This window comes from Fukomys damarensis, unplaced genomic scaffold (genome assembly GCF_012274545.1).
Source record: "Fukomys damarensis isolate Sample0158 unplaced genomic scaffold, DMR_v1.0_HiC HiC_scaffold_31, whole genome shotgun sequence".
NCBI lineage: Eukaryota > Metazoa > Chordata > Mammalia > Rodentia > Bathyergidae > Fukomys > Fukomys damarensis.
The window spans coordinates 27,786,076-27,805,326 of record NW_022900943.1 but is presented as its reverse complement, the minus strand read 5'-3'; positions in this window follow the sequence as shown (position 1 = coordinate 27,805,326).

The following is a 19,251-nucleotide window of genomic DNA, read 5'->3' as shown; positions in this document are numbered from 1 at the left end:
TTTAGACAAGATCTTTTCTTTCCACAACAGTACTGGCATTTGTTATTGGTTGATTTCTTTTCTGCTGTGAGGTGGAATCTCAGTGTTGTTTTCATCTGTATCTCTTAAGTGACCAGTGACACTGAACATTTTTTTATATGTTTATTTGCTGGTGTTACTTCTATGTCTGAGAAATATCTGTTCATTTCAGATGCCCATTTTTGAATTAGGTCTTTAAATTTGGGGGTTCTGATTTTTTTAGTGGCTGTGTTGAATAGCTGAAAAATAAGGAACTCCTAGCAGCTCCAGTTTTATAGAATCCCCAATTATTGTGCACATTACCTCTGGGAACACTATATAATTCTCACAGTGAGGAGCTGGAAAAGTGTCTCTAGTGTTCTGGAAGGGGAAGGGTAATTATTATCAAATACTTCCAGAATGTTCTCTAGAGCAAAGGACTACTCTTTAGCGGAAAAAGGCCTCTATCAACACTTTTTCTCACCTAGAAAAGGCCATTTCCCATGTTCCTATTCTACTTAGCTTGTCTTAACTGAGATAGAGAGAAGAGAGTAAGCTAAGAAAAATTTGTGAAGGCCACATATAAAAACAAAAGTCCAATTTAAATATGGAAATTAAATTACAATATTGTAGAATGTTTCTCTCCCCTCAGACCTCTCTATATTATTAAGTATTTCTAGTGTAATAACAGATGATTGTGTTTGAAAAACATATATTTTCTCTGAAAGAGAGAATTTGGAACTTTCCAATGTCAGTAAGGAAGATAGAAACAAGGAAAGTGGAGAAATTTGAAGTGTCTGGAAGATACAGCAAATGTTAAATAATCTCAAGTTCTAGTCAGGTTAACATAAAGTCTCACATTACTAGCTTATTAGCCCCAGTTCAAATATAGCACAGAATCTGGGATAAAATGTAAGGGACTTAACTAGGTTATATATGTTAAGGAACCTAATGTTGGAAGTAAACAACAGACAAGTAGAGGCAGGTAATATAAGCAAAGAAATGGAGAAAGATTAAAAAAGAATCAAAAGGAGATACTAGAAATAAAAAACACTCTAATAGAAATGAAGAATAAATGTGATGTTCACCAATGGACTGGAAATATCCAAGAAAAGAATAAGTGAGGCTATAGGTAGGTTAACAGAAACTTCTCAAAATAAAGTGCACAGAGAATAAATTAATATGACAGAACAACCAAGGATTATGAAATAATTTTAAAAGACGTAAGATTCTCTCATTTGGGATACAGTACTAGGAGAAGGCAAAAAAATCAAAGCAGAATAAATATTTGAATTAATAAATGGATGTGTGTATTCTGAATTTAATGACAGACACCAGATTGAGAAAAATAGAAAATACCAAGTATGATAAACTTACCAAAGAATTCATCAAGGTATATCATTCTCAAAATGAAGAAAACCAAAGAAAAAGAGGAAAATCTTAAAATCCAGCAGAAAAAACAATAAACAAATAAAAATTCATGTGTAAAAAATAAGGATAAGAATTACAGCAAATGCCAGGTAAGCAGAAAAAAATGGAGTGAAATATTTAGGGTTGAAAAAAAGAAATGAACATGAACCTAGAATTTACTAACCAGTGAGGTTGTTCTTCATATAGGAAGGAGAAATCAAGGTTTTCTTTGATGAGCAAAAATTTAGTGAATTAATTGCCTATAACCTGTCCGAAAAGTGCTACTTTTATTCAGAAAGAAGAAAAATGACACACATCATAAACTCATAACTGCATTAAAAAAGAATAAATGAATAAAAGGAATATGAATTACAGTGAGATGAACAACATAATATGCTACAAAAAATTGCTAAGAAAAAAATACAAAGAAATACTCAAGCCAACTGAAAGAATTGCCAGTAACCAAAGCTAGAGAGACTGACTGATTTACATTGCATTTAATGACCAAATTTTATTCCTATGACTAAGCCATTAATGAAAGGGTTGCTAAATGAAGAATTGGATGTAGTATGAACATTACAATATTCAGAATGATGAAATGATCAATGGAAACTGAAACATGATTTTTCTTTTGTTTGTACAACTCATATACAGTACTGTAATGTATAACAGAACTTGCTACAATACTGTAAGATACTGTATAATTGGTAAAAGATAGGCTACTGTATAAATAAGGTATACTTTATGAACACAAGACATTGTGGATCCATGGACAAGATGTACAAAATTATGCAAAAAATGAAGGACAAGTCATAAGTATAAGCCCTGGGTTGTAAGTCCAAACAGCTGCTTCAGTCATAAATTGTAACAGTCATTAACATGGTAGGTTGTTCATTATGGAATATCTATGTACATATACCATGTACTTATATTATTGCATATATCATATATTTATCATATATTTATTCATGTGATATATGTGTAAAGATTATCTATCTATCTATCTATCTAAATACCAAACATAGCACAAATATTAAGAAGTTTATGTTATTATACAGGTTAAATATTCCTTACCTGTTATTCCTTGGCATCAGAAATGTTTATTTTCTACATTTTGAATATTTGCATAAATAATGAGATATCTTGGAGATGTGACACAAATTCAAACACATTCATTTATATTTTATATCTCCCTATGCACATATCCTGGACATAGTTTTCTGTAATATTTTAAGAGTGCCTGAACTTTGACTGCTCCGCATCACATAGACTTTCCATTTGTAACATTAGACATGACCAAGCAGGGACTACACGAGCCTTAATTGACCCAATTACCCAAGACCAGGTCTTTCCTTGATGATTCCAAGACTGAAATCCTTGTTGAATACAAAAGAAAAACATGGCCCAAGAGTCCCTGGCATGCAGCATAATATCACAGAAGGAAAAACCTCACAACAAATGACCCATCACTGAACAAGTCAGAGTTGGGAGATAAGTAATTGGTCCTCATGTCTTTATGCCAACATCAAAAGGAAGCTACTGGATTGTTCTTCTCCTCTTTTCTTTCCAGTGATGTCAAAATGAAGAACTGAGTTAAAATTGCCACTAAATTCAGAGTGTGTTATGTTCCTCAGCCTAAACAACAGCCCTACATTGCAGTGTTAATTCCCCCTTTCATATTAGTCACCATTTGCATTCCTCTACCCACCAAGAGTTTTCCATATAAAAATCATTGTCATTTGTAGAGTCATTCAAATTTTAAAAGCTACATAATGCTGCTTTTACATAATGCTTTCTATGTCTATGTATTTTAAATTTATATTAGCATTATTTTTGCTATAAATTGCATTCTACTTTCCTTTGTCACTCAGTGCACTACCAGCAAGGACCATCAACATTGTGTGCCTCTAGGTTCTAGGTTACTTATACTGTGGAAGCAGTTATCTAGTTTGTCTCCCACCTTTTCCACTTTGTCCACATGCTGTGTTTCTGAAAATGGTGAGTGGGAAGCAAAATACTACTGGTACTAAAATAAACAATCACATTTATGACCCGTGTTAACAATATTCCCCTGTGATACATACCCAAGATTACATTCTTAAAGTCAGAGAACATATCAGTCCACATCTAGCTACACTAACAGCCTGTTCTTCTGCATGTCTCACCCAATTTATATTTTATAATTCCACCAACAATTAATAAATATTCTCTTCTCATAGCCTACTAATCAGCTGTTGTCATTATTACATTATCATTTTGGTTTTACATTTATCTAATTATTGGTTTCAACCATCTCTTCAAACACTTGTTGGATGTTTTTCTTTTCTTTTCTTTGCTTATTCAAATTCTTTGTAACTCATGCATTGGCTTTTAAACTCTTCCTTATTTGTTCACATAAGTTCTTTCTTTTTAAGAGTAGGAAAAATTTTATAGAAAAACCACATCTTCTTTATTAGAGTAATTCATAGGAAAATGGATCCATATTGAGTCTATACTCTTAAGTGGAATAAATAAGTCACACATGTGTAAATACCAAATAGTTTCTCTGGTGTGAAAAACTATAATTGTAAATAAGATCCTAATGGTATAATTGACAATATGAAATGGGAAGAAAAGGGCAACAGTTGTAGGGGAAGTGGGAAGGGTAGGGGAAAGGAAATAAGGGAAAAGAAAAAAATGAGAAAATGAAAAAATTGAAATAAAGTTTTTGTAAATAGGAAGGAAGGAGGTGGAGAAGGGAGGGCAGGGATATGGGTAAAAATGAGAACCAAGACCTGTCATGTAAAGTTACAAATCCCAATGATGAATGTATCAGTACTGTATACCAAAAATATATCAATAAAATCAATGAGAAAAACAAAAGAGTAGGAAAATTTTATTGTGGGAAAGAAAGCTTCTAAGAGAGACAGAAGGGTGACTGGAAATTGGGCTGCTGCTCACCCTAATTTTCAAAGATGTTTTACAAAGAAAAGCCATATGATGAGATGGGTAAAGAGTGGAGCAAAACTATAAGACCCAATGCAAAATTAAAATTTGGTCATGAGGTTTCACAAACCAATGACCAACCAATAAGGTTACAAGTACAGTCACCCAGATAATATTGATTAAATGGGGGTCAAATGGGGGAACAAGCCATGAAGCAATCATACAAGGATTTTCAGTAAGGTTGAGGGTCAGGGATAGTTCCTGGAAAGGCTGGGTTAAGACTTTGGCCCACCACCCAGGTGATTGACACCTATTTTGAATATCAATCACTGCTATTTATCCCTAAGGGAAGCACAAAGTTATAGTTGTTTCTCTTCTTTTACAATTCTGCCCTTCTGGGAATGTATCTTGATTGTTCTCCATGTTGGCTCCTTGAGGTGGCTCTGTCTAAATGACTACAAGATATCTAATTAACTTACCTATCTGCAGTATTTCCCCCTCTGAAGAAGTACCCCTAACTGTTGTGAGGAGTCAAAGGGTGAAGACATCTCTGGATACTTCTAGCTCAAAAGTGTCATGGTTGTGATCGGCACTTAGAGTTACTCTACAAAGAGTCTATCTAAAGGCCTTTGATAGGCATTTGGCACTGTCATCTTGGTAGCTACATAGCTTCTAAATCCAGAGAAGACAAAGCCAAAGAAACAGTTAAGAATGCATGGGCTAAATTATAAGGTTGGCAGGATTGCTATGAATATAGCCAACAAAGAGGATAAGCAGAAGGTCCAGGGGACTTTAGAATCCAACATAGAAGTCATTTTGTACAGTTTAGAAGTTATGAGCTATTTATAATGTCAATCTGGTGGATCCTAGTAGAAGAAGTCTAGCACATTTCTCATTGGTTCCATTTGTATGACCACTTGGAGTTTGGCAAGAATAAATAAAGAAATTAAGAAATAATAAATAAATTAAGAAATTAGAGTATGCATAATCCAAGCATGAGCACACTAGAATGAAAGGGCAGGTAGGGGAGAAAGTCACACTTTTAAGTTGAAATAGTGATTGAGCCTGCTGGTCTTAGATTCTTTAAATGATAGAGGTTACCTATATGTCTCATACTTTGTCATAAGTCTCTCTCGTTTTAGCTCTAAGAGACAATTTGAAGAATAAATTTTGCTAAGAAATATAAAACTCTAAATATAAATGTACCTTAAGAGTTAATATTGTCTAACCTCTAATTTTAGTGTGTGGCATTGTTTCGACTGTTTGGTGACTGAGTATCCCTAAGAATGGTGACATATATAACATACATCACAAAAGTTTTTAAGGACACTATTATTTGACTAGTTATCTCATGTTAGCTTGATCTGTATCTCTTATGACAAGGAGCTAGAGAATAAGAAAGGCAGATGCCTGAGTCAAAAAAGACAATTACCATAAACAATATCCTAGGGGACTTGTACACCCAGAAGGCATGAATATATACACCATGAAATAACAATAAGCATCACTTACAAGAAAGCCTCTGTCCTTTAATTTTGTTTTTTGCCAAGAGCATTTTAAATAAAACCTTATTTTTTTCCCCACAGAAAACTTAGCCATTTGAACCATGACCAGTGTATACATATCACAATAATATGTTCAGTTTTGTATCTCCCACAAGTCTATGGAAATTATTGGGGTCCCTTTTATAAACAAAGGCTAGAATGAATTTTTTCCCATGTATCCACTCCTTCATTTACCAAAGGGAGTCCTGTCCAGTAGTTTTCCAAAGCCCAAGGGTTTCTCTTTTTTAGTTATTGTAACAAATTTTTAGATGACCTATGAAAGCCGTATCATAACAATTAACACATTATTTTTTACCAATGAAAGATTCCTGAGTTATTATATATTGACAACAATATGTACTGTATTTATGGAACCAGTTGACATTATTTGGATCATCTGGCAACCTGGGGGAAGTGTGTCTTTCTATAAGCTGACTTGAGTTAGAGGTAAACATCTTTAAAAATCCAAAATGCCAAAAGAAAACAACAACAACAACAACAACAAAACTAAACAAAAGAGCTGTACATGTTGCAACAAATTGAAAGGACAGACAGATAGATAGACATATAAGCCAACTTGTTTAAAAACCAGAGTGCACTCAGATGTATTTGGTCAAATTGAATGATAAAAACTTATAATTTTTTGGTTTATAATTATAAAAAAAACTACTCAGAACTTTGTAGATCAATTAACAGAGATCTCATAATAGGAATCCAAAGGAATAAAAATCTTCCATACCCATGAAAGCAAAAAGGAGTTTTAAAATGGGCCCTAAGCTAACAGTGTATCTCACTGGAATATGCAGCTACACAGCTTTCTCATGATTGCTGATAGCCATATATGACTGCTGTCACTAAAGGGACAGAACGTTACAAGTAATTTTACCTATCTCTAGAGGGGGTCCACTCAGGCCAGGTTTATATATAGAAGAGACTGGGTGACAGTGCTTGGAGCTAAGTATGAATTCCATGTAGTTAGGGAAGAAGACCTGTCAAGGTTCCAACCTGCTGTCCTGCAAATGTCTACCTATGAGTGTGTTTATTTTTTCTTCTATTTTTGAAAAGAAGCAAAGGGAAAGAAGGTACCCCTGTCCATCCCTCTTTTTCTGTGCCTAATCTAAGGTGTCCCTTGGACTTTATCTCATCCATTGCCGGTGGTGGCAGACTAGAGGTACAAGGAAGTGGCCAGAGTTGGGTTAGCTGCTTTTGTTATTCTCTAATTTTGCCTGAGGGCTGAAAGGCAGATAAATATGGACTAAAACTTACATTTAATTTTCAAGAATTTCAGAATTAAGCCTAGGCCAGTTTTCTATACGGCCCAGAAATAAGTGAACGTCAGTTTTATTCAGCAGAACACAGGTGTCTTGGCTAGAAAGCTCTTCTGAGTGAGCATATACCATCTACACATTTCAAGACTGACTTAGGAAAAACTAGATTTCCTTTTATCAAATCAGGACCTAGGGTTGTCCATATCTCTTCCTGATAGTTGACGATTTAAAATAACTGAAGGGCTTAGTTCTCATATTTCTTAGACCTTTACGAATACGTGCTTGAAAATGTCTCTACATGTTAACCTCCTATCTGATCGGCAGGCCAGGAGGGGTCTTGTATAAAACATGCTTATGTTCTAGTAGAAACCAGTTATTCCCCTGGCTTCCTGTGTCTTTTGAGCTTCCAAAATTAATACTTGCCTCTAAATGTAATATTAATTGTCTCTCATTAAAAACCAATATTTGATTTAGCTGGGGGTTTAGCTCAGCGGTTCGGTGGCCTGCCTCGCAAGCACAAGGACCCAAGTTCAATCCCCGGTGCCAAAACAAACAAACAAACAAACAAACAAAAAAACAATATTTGGTATAAGAGCAACAGTACATCTTTCTAATCTAGTGCATAGGCTTGAGTAAGTCCTCTAATGACCTCAAAGTACATACCAGGGTTATACAAAAACTTTATGAGGTCTCATTTAATCTGTCTTAGGCCACTGAGAAAAAGAACATGAATATACATAGTCCCATGTTTGCCATTTACTTCCTGCAAGGGATATTGCCTTCGAGGGGCCTGGACAACTCATCTATGGATGGATATAGCCTCATAGAGGTTTTAATTATAGCTGACCTAGATACTCCATCCTTAGCACCTGGTGGTCAAGGTTTAAAGTTGTCTTAGAAACTTTGTGTGTTGTCTAAAGGGCAAGAGGAGCAGCCTCAGGCTTAGCAGTACTGAATATCTTAAGGGTGAATTGTCTCTAATTACATTTACACTTGAACACATGCAAGAATTACTTCTTAATGTAAAGAAAATCTCCACATAAGATGATTTTGACCATTTATAGAGAAATACTAAATTGCTCCTTGATACAATCAAAAGGAATGTGAGGTTCAGATATGGAGTTCCATTTCTGAAACAAGAGAAAACAAATATGATGTCCCATAAGACTCACCTTGATTCCTCTGCCCCCTAGAGCATCTCCCAAGGTTTATTCCACTCCAAGGTAAGAGAGACCCATGAAATAAAACCATCTACCCTTTAAAAGCACACAATCTTATCTTCCTCAGGTAACTCATATCCTTACTCCAGTAAGTACTCTCAAAGCACAAGTTACAATTGACTTCAGCTTAACAATCATTTTTAGAGAAGTGTTACTGGCAAACCAAGAAATTCAAACCATTGCTTTCTAGTTCCTTGAAAGAGAGAGAGGAAGATATGACACTTTTCCTGCCAAGGAGAAAACCTCCAGAGATGATAAGTCAGAGATTCAGCCCTAGGGCCCAGGACAGAGAAAGCTCTGAAAATTTTCTGTTGTCTATCCAGTCATTTAGGCAACTATTATTATTTTTTTCTCATTGAGTTTATTGGTACATTTTAGGTATACAGTACAGTTATATTCATCATTGGGCTCTTGCACCTTTACATGACAGGTCTTGGTTCTCATTTGTTCCCCTTACCCCATCCCTCCCTTTACCCACGTCCTCCCTTCCCTATTCACAAACACTTTATTTCCATTTTTTTCATTTTATCATATTTTTTTTCTTTTCCCTTATTTCCTTCCCCCTACCCTTCCCACTTCCCCTACACCCTTTTCTTCCTATTTCACATTGTCAATGATACCATTAGGATCTTATGTTACAATAAAATTATAATTATAGTTTTTCATACCAGAGAAACTACTCAGTATTTACATATGATGAATTACTTATATATTCTTAAGTGAAATAGTCACTTTTATTAGCAGCAGCAAGACAAGGCTACTCCTTTAAGGTCCATTTGAGATTCACTAAGTATTTGAAATGCACAGATCTTCCTAGTAGCCACAGTCTTACATAGTAAAGGCACCTTTATGGACTTCCTGTGTGCACATATGAAGGAAGTAAAAGGTTGACCAAAACAGTCCCATATTCCAGTTAGCATGTAAAAACACACATGCAAGTTACTGATTGCTGTCTTCCCTAGAGTAAGACAAAACAATTGTTTTGAGTTGTCTTAGTATGACTTTCTGCAAAGAGCAATCTGACTAGGAGAGATTCTCAAATGAACTCCCAACAAGTTGGAGAAAAGTTTAAGAGGAGTTTCTAATTCACTAACAAAGAGAAAGTCCAAATAAAACTCAAACTTGACTTGTTAAACATCTAAAAATACATCATCATATAGCATTCTATAAGTCCACAGTCAACATTCCCAAGTCCATAACCTATAGGAAAAGGCATTTCCCCCCTATACATATAAATGATGAAGACCATGCCTGGGAAAGGGGAAAGTTCGGTAGTTTTTAATCTTTGAAATATTTGTTTTTTATATTTTATAGAGGTCTGTCTTCCTAGTATTAAAGAAAGCAGCCCAAAGCCATTGCTCAACTCTCAAGGGAGGCTTAAGAAAGGGCTCTGACATCATTTCAGATCACTCTGAGTCTGAGGTTACCTGATGATCACTGACAGAGTTCCCCTTTTACCTCACTGAGGAGTCCAGATAGGACGAGATGTACAGATTTTCTGCTAATTACCTGGATGGGCTGTCAAGAGCTAGTTTCTTCTGAGGGACCTTCGGGTATCTGCCAGAGAGTAGCCCTAGCCATGACTCCTCTGTTGTCACCTCAGTTTCTACCAGTTCCATGCAATCAGAGATCTGTCTCTGAAAGGAACCCAATTACCTATCTGGCCAGTGTTCCACCCACCATTGGCATCAATGGGAGTGGGAATTCACCAGGGGACAACTGGACAAGCCGGTCCTCTGCTTTGAGAGTGGCAGCTGCCCTAAAAGCAATTACTAGCTGACAGAGTAACCCCCATTTGCTTATGATTCTATAAGGGACAGATAAAAGCCTGTACTGTCCTTATCTGAGACAATTTCATTAAACACCCATTTTGCAGCATTTTGAAGTCCAAATGCAATAATACAAAGCAAAAATAAAATGTAATTTTAACAAGCACAATGCATAAGAAAAACAAGAAATTTGTGAACATTTAAAACATGCAACCTAAAATTAGGCCACTTTTCAAAGAAAAGCTGAAACAAAGGCCAGAAGAATTTATATGAAACAAAAATCAGAATCTATTTTTTTTTTTTTGGTACCAGGGATTGAACTCAGGTCTTTGTACTTGCAAGGCAGGCAGCGGAGCCTCTGAGCTAAATCCCCAGCTCAAAAATCAGAATCTATGAAACAAATAAAAGCCTATGTAACAAGCTACAATCTATGAAGCAAAAAGACCAAACTTAGTACCTAACAAAGTCTTACCTATGATCAGTAATCTTGGTAGAAGACCTCCAAAATGATATAAGGGGAAGAGATGTAACTCCCAAACCTGCTAGAAATCTGAAATGTAAGCTTGTATTCTCTAAAATCCAAGAATTAATTCTAGGAACAACAGAGATTAAGAGTAGGAAAAATTTATTGAGGAAAAGAAAGCTTTTGTCTAATAAAGACAGAAGGGGGACAAGAAAGTGGGTCGCTCCAGTTCGCACGAGTTCTTTTGTATATGTTATGTGCATATTGTCAGTTCTAAACATTGAGTGATGACTATGCTATGAACACTAATTTATAAAGAGTCTGTATTTGTCTGTTTCCCCCACACTCACTCTTATAACATTGCAATGTGGGTCTGTAGTATCCTGAGGAACACAGAGTTCTGCTCATCAAATTGCCTAAGCGCAGGTCAATCTTTAAGGCTAACTACAAGGTATGTAAATTGTTGAACCTAGGCCTCCAAAGTCTAGACATTAACCCAGCAAACCTCTGGATTCTAATTAGCTTTCTCATTAACCTCATTTTACTTTCCTCTTCCATTTTCATGGTGTGAAATTTCAAGCTGTTAATGGGATAAAATTGCTTCTACCTTTGTTTGCAAGGTATGTCATTTCAAAATTTAATATTTGAATATGTCCAAAGGGGAATTTCATCAGATACACTCTACTCATTAGGAGAAAGGTTATGGATGCTCTCTGTAGAGTATATATAGCATACAAGAATCATTCATTTTTCTGCTTGTTTTGTTCTTTTTCTTTCTTATCTCCTAATCTACCCATATTGACAAAGGTATAAACAGATATATTGATACAAGCAGAAGCCCGGTAGCATTTTAATGAGAAAACTGTGCAATTAAACATCTTTGAAATTTGTTTAAGCTAAAGTCTCTGGTGAATAATACTTATGTTCATAAATTGGTTAGTGTGATTTTAATAAGTTAGAGGGAAAGAAAATTGATAAATGTACTGCACTATTTAGTCATTTTAAATTTTCACATTTATAAAATACAAACACTTGCAATTTGTAGTGCTTCGTATTTCTAAAACATGTTATAGTTATTTGTTTATATGATTTTTAAGTATCAGATTTTATCAGCAACATAATCAAAACATTATTCCAGATTTGGCAAATTTTCAGTAAGTGGACCTGAAAAGTGTAAAAGTAATTATTATTTCTTAATAAACATTGACTATAAGTAGTTATTCTTCCTTTTCTACTTATTTAGTCCCATTCTTGCTGTTGTACATAAAATTTGTATATTGTACCTGTACATGTATACATTGTGCAATGTTTCAATCCGGTCAAACATACCTCTTGCCTCAAATGTTCATGATTAATGGTAAAAACATTACCAGGTGTAGGGGAAGTGGGAAGGGTGGGGGAAAGGAAATAAGAGAAAAGGAAAAATGGAAATAAAGTCTTTGTAAATAGGGGAGGTGGGAGGAGGGGAAAGGAGGGCAAGACCTGTCATGTAAAAGTACAAGATCCCAGTGATGAATGCAACTGTACTGCATCCCTAAAAAGTACCAATAAACTCAATGAAAAAAAGCATTCCAAATAATTTCTTCTAAAATTTTAAATCTACAGTTTATTATTATTGCCTATAGTCACCCTGCTGTACGATAGCATCCCCAAACACTCTGCTCTTATCTAGCTCACTCAACTTTTATATGATAAGCTCAAGGTAGTCATAAAGAATGCTTTTCATAGTCCATGTGTCAGTAAATTCTACAGATAGAGAATGGATAAAGGGGTTACAAGATGATTTTATCATCTAAATGGAAAAATAATTTGGTTTTGCTGTTTTTCCTTTTGTTTGCTATTCCTAAACATGTCTCCTTCACTGGTAAGCTGGAAATGTCGCATCTGTAATCTCAAGCAGAGCTTTACAGGGTGTGTACTGCATAGGTCACAGAGTTCAGTGAGCCGCATGATCTGCTCCTCAGATCTGTTCTCTAGCCAGTCACTGATGCTATGATCACAACTTGAATGTGTGGGCAAATAAAGAATTCCATTATTGGAAATGTATAACTTCTCAATCACTTTTCTCAAGGGAAACTTTATTATAAAACTCTGGTAAAATGAGCAGTTCATCTTTTCTCATTATTTGAAAACAATAACTTGTAACTTAGGATTTCAAGGTTTCTTTCCAGGACCTCGTTAAACTGGCTCCTGTATTACATAAAGCTGCTTGTGAAGGGTGTTTCCACAGCAAACTTGTTTCATTAAACTCAGTAAAATCCTTCTCTTAAAATTTGCTCTTGTGTTTTGATCCAAGAAGGGACACAGAACTGGTCCATTTTACTCCTGAAGTGATTTAATAATTACTTAACAATTACTATAGTCATTCCAACTGTAAATAATACTCAATAATAACACAAAATTAGTCCAGTCATTTCTTCTATATTTAATGGTCTCAAAGGCAGATCCCATTTTGTGTTGGCATGTGGAATAGACTAGACATTTTATAATACAGAACCAGTTCCATTTAAAAAATCAAATTGTTTACCCAGAAAAAGCATTGTTTGAAAAAAGTGGGAAACATTAAACAAAGTTTTATTCCTTTTTACTCTAAATCATGAAATTAAAGGAGATATATAGGTCTTCTGGGGTTTACTAAGACTTGATTCAATGTTACTACAACAGTGTCATATTTTCTGAACACAAGTAGTTTAACACCATTCTATTTATTTCCATAGTTTTGCTTTAAATGATCTCTCTTTGAAAGTTTCACATTTCAGATTTTAGAACTCCAGTCATTTGACTTTGACTAATTTACTTTGAATACTAATAAAATATATTTCCTCTTCTTTAGCCGTATTTCTTAGATTCCTTTTGTTATTAATATTTCTATAGTTTTTTTAGGTCTTTATCCTTCACTACGGAATAGGACTGAGAGCTCATCAAATAATTTTTTTTCAGATCAAGCTCTTGGTAAAGAGTATACATGAAAGGCCAAAGTAGATACATACACACTTAACTATGTAATACGCAGACAGATACATGACAGATTTAGATAATTCCTAATAATTAAGAACTTTCTTTTACAATGAGATAACTGACATTGAGAAATGGGAAGAAAGGAGCTAAAGGTGTAGGGAAGGTGGGACGGGTAGGGGAAGGGTAATAAGGGAAAAGAAAAATGTGAGAAAATGAAAAGATGGAAATAAAGTGTTTGTGGATGGGGAGGGGAGGAGGGGGTGAAAGGAGGGCAGGGACAAGGGGAAAAAATGAGAACCAAGACCTGCCATGTAGAGGTATGAGATCCCAACAATGAATGTAACCGTACTGTATCCCTCCAATGTACCAATAAATTCAATTATTTAATAAAAAATTAAAAAAAATAAGTTTCTTTTAAAATTTTAAAACTAAGACCTAACAAAATATGAATAAAATGTAATGACTGTAAAAATTCACTAAAAACTGAATTAGAGATATTGGGAATGAGAGTGAACAATTCTCTAATTATTTGATATGCTTTCATTCTACTGTATTGGTTGACAACATTATATCCCAAGTAGCTCTCACAAAATGAGATTTTAGGAGCATGTCTAGCATGATTCTTTTCTTCAAGATCCACCACAGTTTTATGGCCATCCTTAAGACCAAACCTATGATTTTTCTCCTCCTTGTTCTTTGTATTGCCCTGAATTGCCATTTATGAATAGATAAACTTATACAAAAAGCTTATTAGTAACCAGGTGATACACATGGCCACTATGTGAATTTATTCCTTTTTCTAACAAAGTGGGTATATAAATGGGTCACAAGCATAGCGAAGGTAAAATTTCTAAAGGAAAGTGGGTCAGGTTTTCATTGCCTAGATTTTTTTGTGCTGGTGAGAAAGTGGCATAGAATCATACGGTTGTTGGATTTGTGAAGGCTAATTGTTTATTTGAAGTCATAGAACTTTACTTTTATCCCTGTTCAGAACTAGTACCATTATTCTTCACAAGCAAAACAGCCCAAAATAAGGATATAAAAGAACAATTTCCTCAATTAAATTTTATTTCTTTCCAAATTTTAATGTCCTGAGTTGGGAAACAACAGAGATAGATAGATGATAAATAGATAGATAGATAGATTTATATAAAATTATTCCTTTTGTTTTAAATTCATCATTTCTGTGTTTATAATATTTCATATGATAGTATAAGAATGTAATTGAGTATATATATTTCAATTTACAACTAAGAAGTTTATGAAGTTTGAGGCATAAAAAGTCTGGGGAATTCACTGAAGACTATATTATAGCCACGTGAAAAGAGCTGATATTCAAACTGAATTGTGTTTTATTCCTTTTATTATAACTGTAATGTTTTATTAAGTCCTGAAGGTTATATGCACATTCTAGTAGGCATCAGAAAGGGAACAGTGGAAATTAGAAGTAGAAGAAATACTGCGGATCACACTACTTTAGAATGGAGAAGTTGAAGTCTACAATGACTACATCTTTAGCATCATATTATTATTTACTGACCTCCCACTCAGGTGTGTGCTGAAGAGAATTCCACGATGGTTATAGTTTTCTGTCAAATTACTATGTCATTATAAATTCTTATGGTTCTTGTACTAGTATGAACTCCCTTTTTAGAATACCTAATTTATAAGTAAACCCTTTTTCCAAAATAAATCATTAATTCTCTGAGATTATTTCAAATGTGGATATTTTTAAATTTTTCAGAAAAAAATAAAGGTTGACTTATCTATCTATACATATTTCAAAACAAATCTATCATCTATCTATCTATCTATCTATCATCTATCTAGCATCTATCTTTCAAAAGGAATATATCTGTCATCTTCTTAGCCCAGCTGGCAACGAGAGAAAAGGTTGTATTTTCCTGTGGGTAAAGCAATATTAATCTCAGTTTCTTCCTCTGTAAAGGTACACTATGTAACCTATTTCCACAAATTTTAAGACAAGTGAAGAGATAGGAACATGTGTCATAAAGCTAGTATCTTACATGTCTCCCAAAGGCCCATATGTTAAAGACTTTGTCTTCAGCTTGGTACTGTTAGAAAGTGGTGCAACTTTTAGAGACGGGAACTGGTTGGAGATTTGTGGCCATTGGAAGTGCACCCTCAGAAGGAATAAGGGGACACTTGTCTTTCCTTTCTTTGATTTTGCTTCCTAATAATGAAGCCAACAAGCTTCTTCTGCCACAAGCTCTACAAGAGTGGACTGCTGCACCACAGGCCCAGATGGAATGGGACCACCAAGCAATAGATGGAGACACAAAAATCATGGGTGGTAATTTATTCCAGTAATGGTGTAATAGTTTAACCTCAAATCCAGGGCAAAAATAAGAAATAGAAGCAGACACATAGTTGATTCATAGGTTAGAATTAATAAAAAAGAATCTGTTGATTCTCAAAAATATGTGAAAAGAAAAAGAGCCAAGAATGAGCAAAGTAAATGATAAGTTAATAATTGGAGCAAAGATAAATCCTAAAACAAAAATCCACTGGTCACTATATAACTGAGAAATAAAATGTCTGAAATTAAGAATTATGGATGGGCTCAAGGATAGATTGACACACAGAATAAAGTATCTGTGAATTTAAATTTAGGTCAAGGTGATACAAAAAGTGAGTCCCAAAATTTTAAATAATGAACAAAACAGAAGAGCGCATCAACTAATTTACTCACGTTTTGATAGCATCAATAAGATTAAATATTTTTCTTTCAAAAATAATGGCTCAATGAATTGAATATATGATTCTATGGGAAAAGCAAAGAACATTTTTTTACCTCAACAAAAGGAATATTATATTTCTTAAAAATATAAATTCCTTGGATATATTTACTAAACTAAAGGTTATAAAATATCTAGTATACACCACAGGTGCTCTCTCCATCCCTCCCTCCCTCCCTCTCTCTCTCCTTCCCAGCTGCCATGAAAGAGCAGCTCGTTCCACCACATACCCCTGACATAGTCAATGAACCACCGGACCCTGGCACAAACTGATGGCCCCAAGCGGCCCTGGATTCAAACCTCTTGAACGTTGAGCCAAAATAAAATTTGTCTCTTGTGAGTCAATCAATCCCAGGGATTTTGTGACAGAAAACTGACTAACGTGCTGTATTATATTTTATCATTATTTCAGAGCTCACTTCTACTTGTACAAAGTAATTAATTATGAGACAGTCTGTCCCGCACCCAACATGCAAGCTTACTTAATAAAGATAATGTTTGCAGGAAAGATTTCAGATAACTTTCACACACCTCTTCCGAGAGTTCTAACTCCTTTCTTGCGGTCACTCTTCTGATTTTTGTCACTTTCCTTTATCTTTGGTGCTCTCATTGTTTGCTAATATGGCTTATTTCATCCAATTTGTTTTTGAGATTTTTCCAATATTGTTTTATATATCAGTAGGCTATTATTGAGTATTATTATTATTAATGCTGAGGAGTGTTTCATTGTAAAAATATGCACCTATACACATCCATTCTCTTGGAGGGTTGGTCTTTTCAGTTTGGGGGTAACAAAAGTAGAACCACAAGATATATTCTCATGCAAGTGATATTATTTGCTTTAATTTACTTTAATTGATACTTTTACCAAAAACAGGGGACAAAAATAAGAATCCATAAAAAGTGAAGCTATAAAATTCCACATAAAATTGGAATTATGAAGAGACTGTTTTCAATCTATTCTACTAAAATAAAAATTATCTGAGCATATTAGAAATCATTAAAAAGTGGTTGAATGAAAAAAGAGGATACTGAATAAATAACTAAGAAATGAAAAAATAAGAAAAATATAAAAAAAAATCCACATATAGTGTTAATATGACAATTATATATAATTACAGCTCAGTTTCCGATACTTAGTTTTAACAAGAAATTAGGCATAGTTGAAAAGAAATAAGAAACAGGAAATTAGATATAAATAAACAACCCAAAAGAGAGCAGAGAAAAATGAAGGGGAAAAATTTGAGAGAAACATTGAGAGTCACATAACCCAATGAAGCTTATGAACGCACAAATTCTGAGGGACAAGAAATTCAGAGCACACAAAAATGTGCACTGAAACAAGTTGGATTGGTTTTCCTTTTCTAACCGTTTTTTTCTAAATCAGTATAACTCCCACTATTTAAAGCACACAATGCAGTGGTTTTCATATGTTCGCAAGTTGTGCAATTATCATCACTATTTAGTCCCAAACACGTTCATCATGTGTCAGTAAACTCCGTGGTCATTAGGAGTCATTCTTTCTGCTTCCTCGTCTGTGGCGCAGACCTTTTTACGCATTTCATGTAAATGAAATTATGCACCATGGCAATTTTCATCTAGCTTCTTTTGCTTAACATAATATTTATAAGATGTACATATATTAGAACATATGTGAGGAAATCATTTTTTATGGCTGAATGATATTCCATTGTGTAGATATACCTTTACTATATTTCTCCATTCATCAAGGGAGTTCGTCCTTTGGTTTGTGTCCAGTATTTGTCTGCTATGAAAAATGTTACTGTTATTTCATTTTCTCTAATGAATATTCTGCCTTCCTTAACTACCTTCTCTATCACGATACTCGTCTTCAGTGACTATATCTGGAATCTTCAGCCTCAAATGCAGCTTGTTCTGATACCATGGACCTTGGCCCAGAAACTGTGTGTTTGGAGGCAGGGAAATATTGCTATTTTTGTAAATTGATTTTAGTGGTCATGAGGTAAGCAGTAGGCTACATGTAGATCTGCTCAGAATACTCCATACTTTCACCCACCATATGACCTTTCAAAGCAAAAAGTAAAAAAGTAAAGAGTTAAATCATCTTACTGCTATAAATATGTGATCTGGATTAGATTTATTATTACTTTGAAAGGAAATTATAATATATCATCATTATATTTTTTCTTTAAAAACCATGAAGTTCAGAAAAAAGTTAGATATATATACATATCCATTCATACATACATGTTTGTTTTGTTTTTGCTGTGGTTGTGAGGCAGCTGGTGGCACCACTGAGCTAAATCCCTGGTCTATAAAATTATTTCTTAATAAATTATGTACCAACTTTTTAGAGACACTTACTCTTTTGGCCTAATCAGCACCCAATTGAGAAATATGTTATGTGGTATCAGGGTGCAATCAAATAGCTTAACTGAGCAAAGAAGAGCTTAGCAGAACTGAAAGATATACCTCAGTTTCAGATGCAGCCTTGTGTCTGTCCCACCTCAGAAAGTGTGCCACTCTCCTTTGTTTAACAAAACAACAATGTTCCAGACAAAGGCACGCATGGCTGGTACTGAGCAGGCCAGGCTAACCATTCAAGAACTTACATAAATGAGGTAAAATCGAGGGTCAAACATCCTTGGCAAAACTAACCAAACATTTTATAAAATTACTTGCAGATTCAATGAGTGACCAGTAATTTTTCAGCATGAATGGGACCCAATACACATTTCTGTGCCTATGTCTACACTTTTATAGGTGAAAAGTAAACAATCACCTAATCTGCATTTTACTGAAAATATAGAACCTGAGTGGTGGGTGTGAAAGAGGCAAATTAAATGGAAGGGGGAAAAAAAGCATTTTCAGAAAAAAAAACAACCATCTTAGAAGTTATCCAAACCTATTAGGATCACCTTGAAAATTTGAGACCACTAAATATATATATATATAT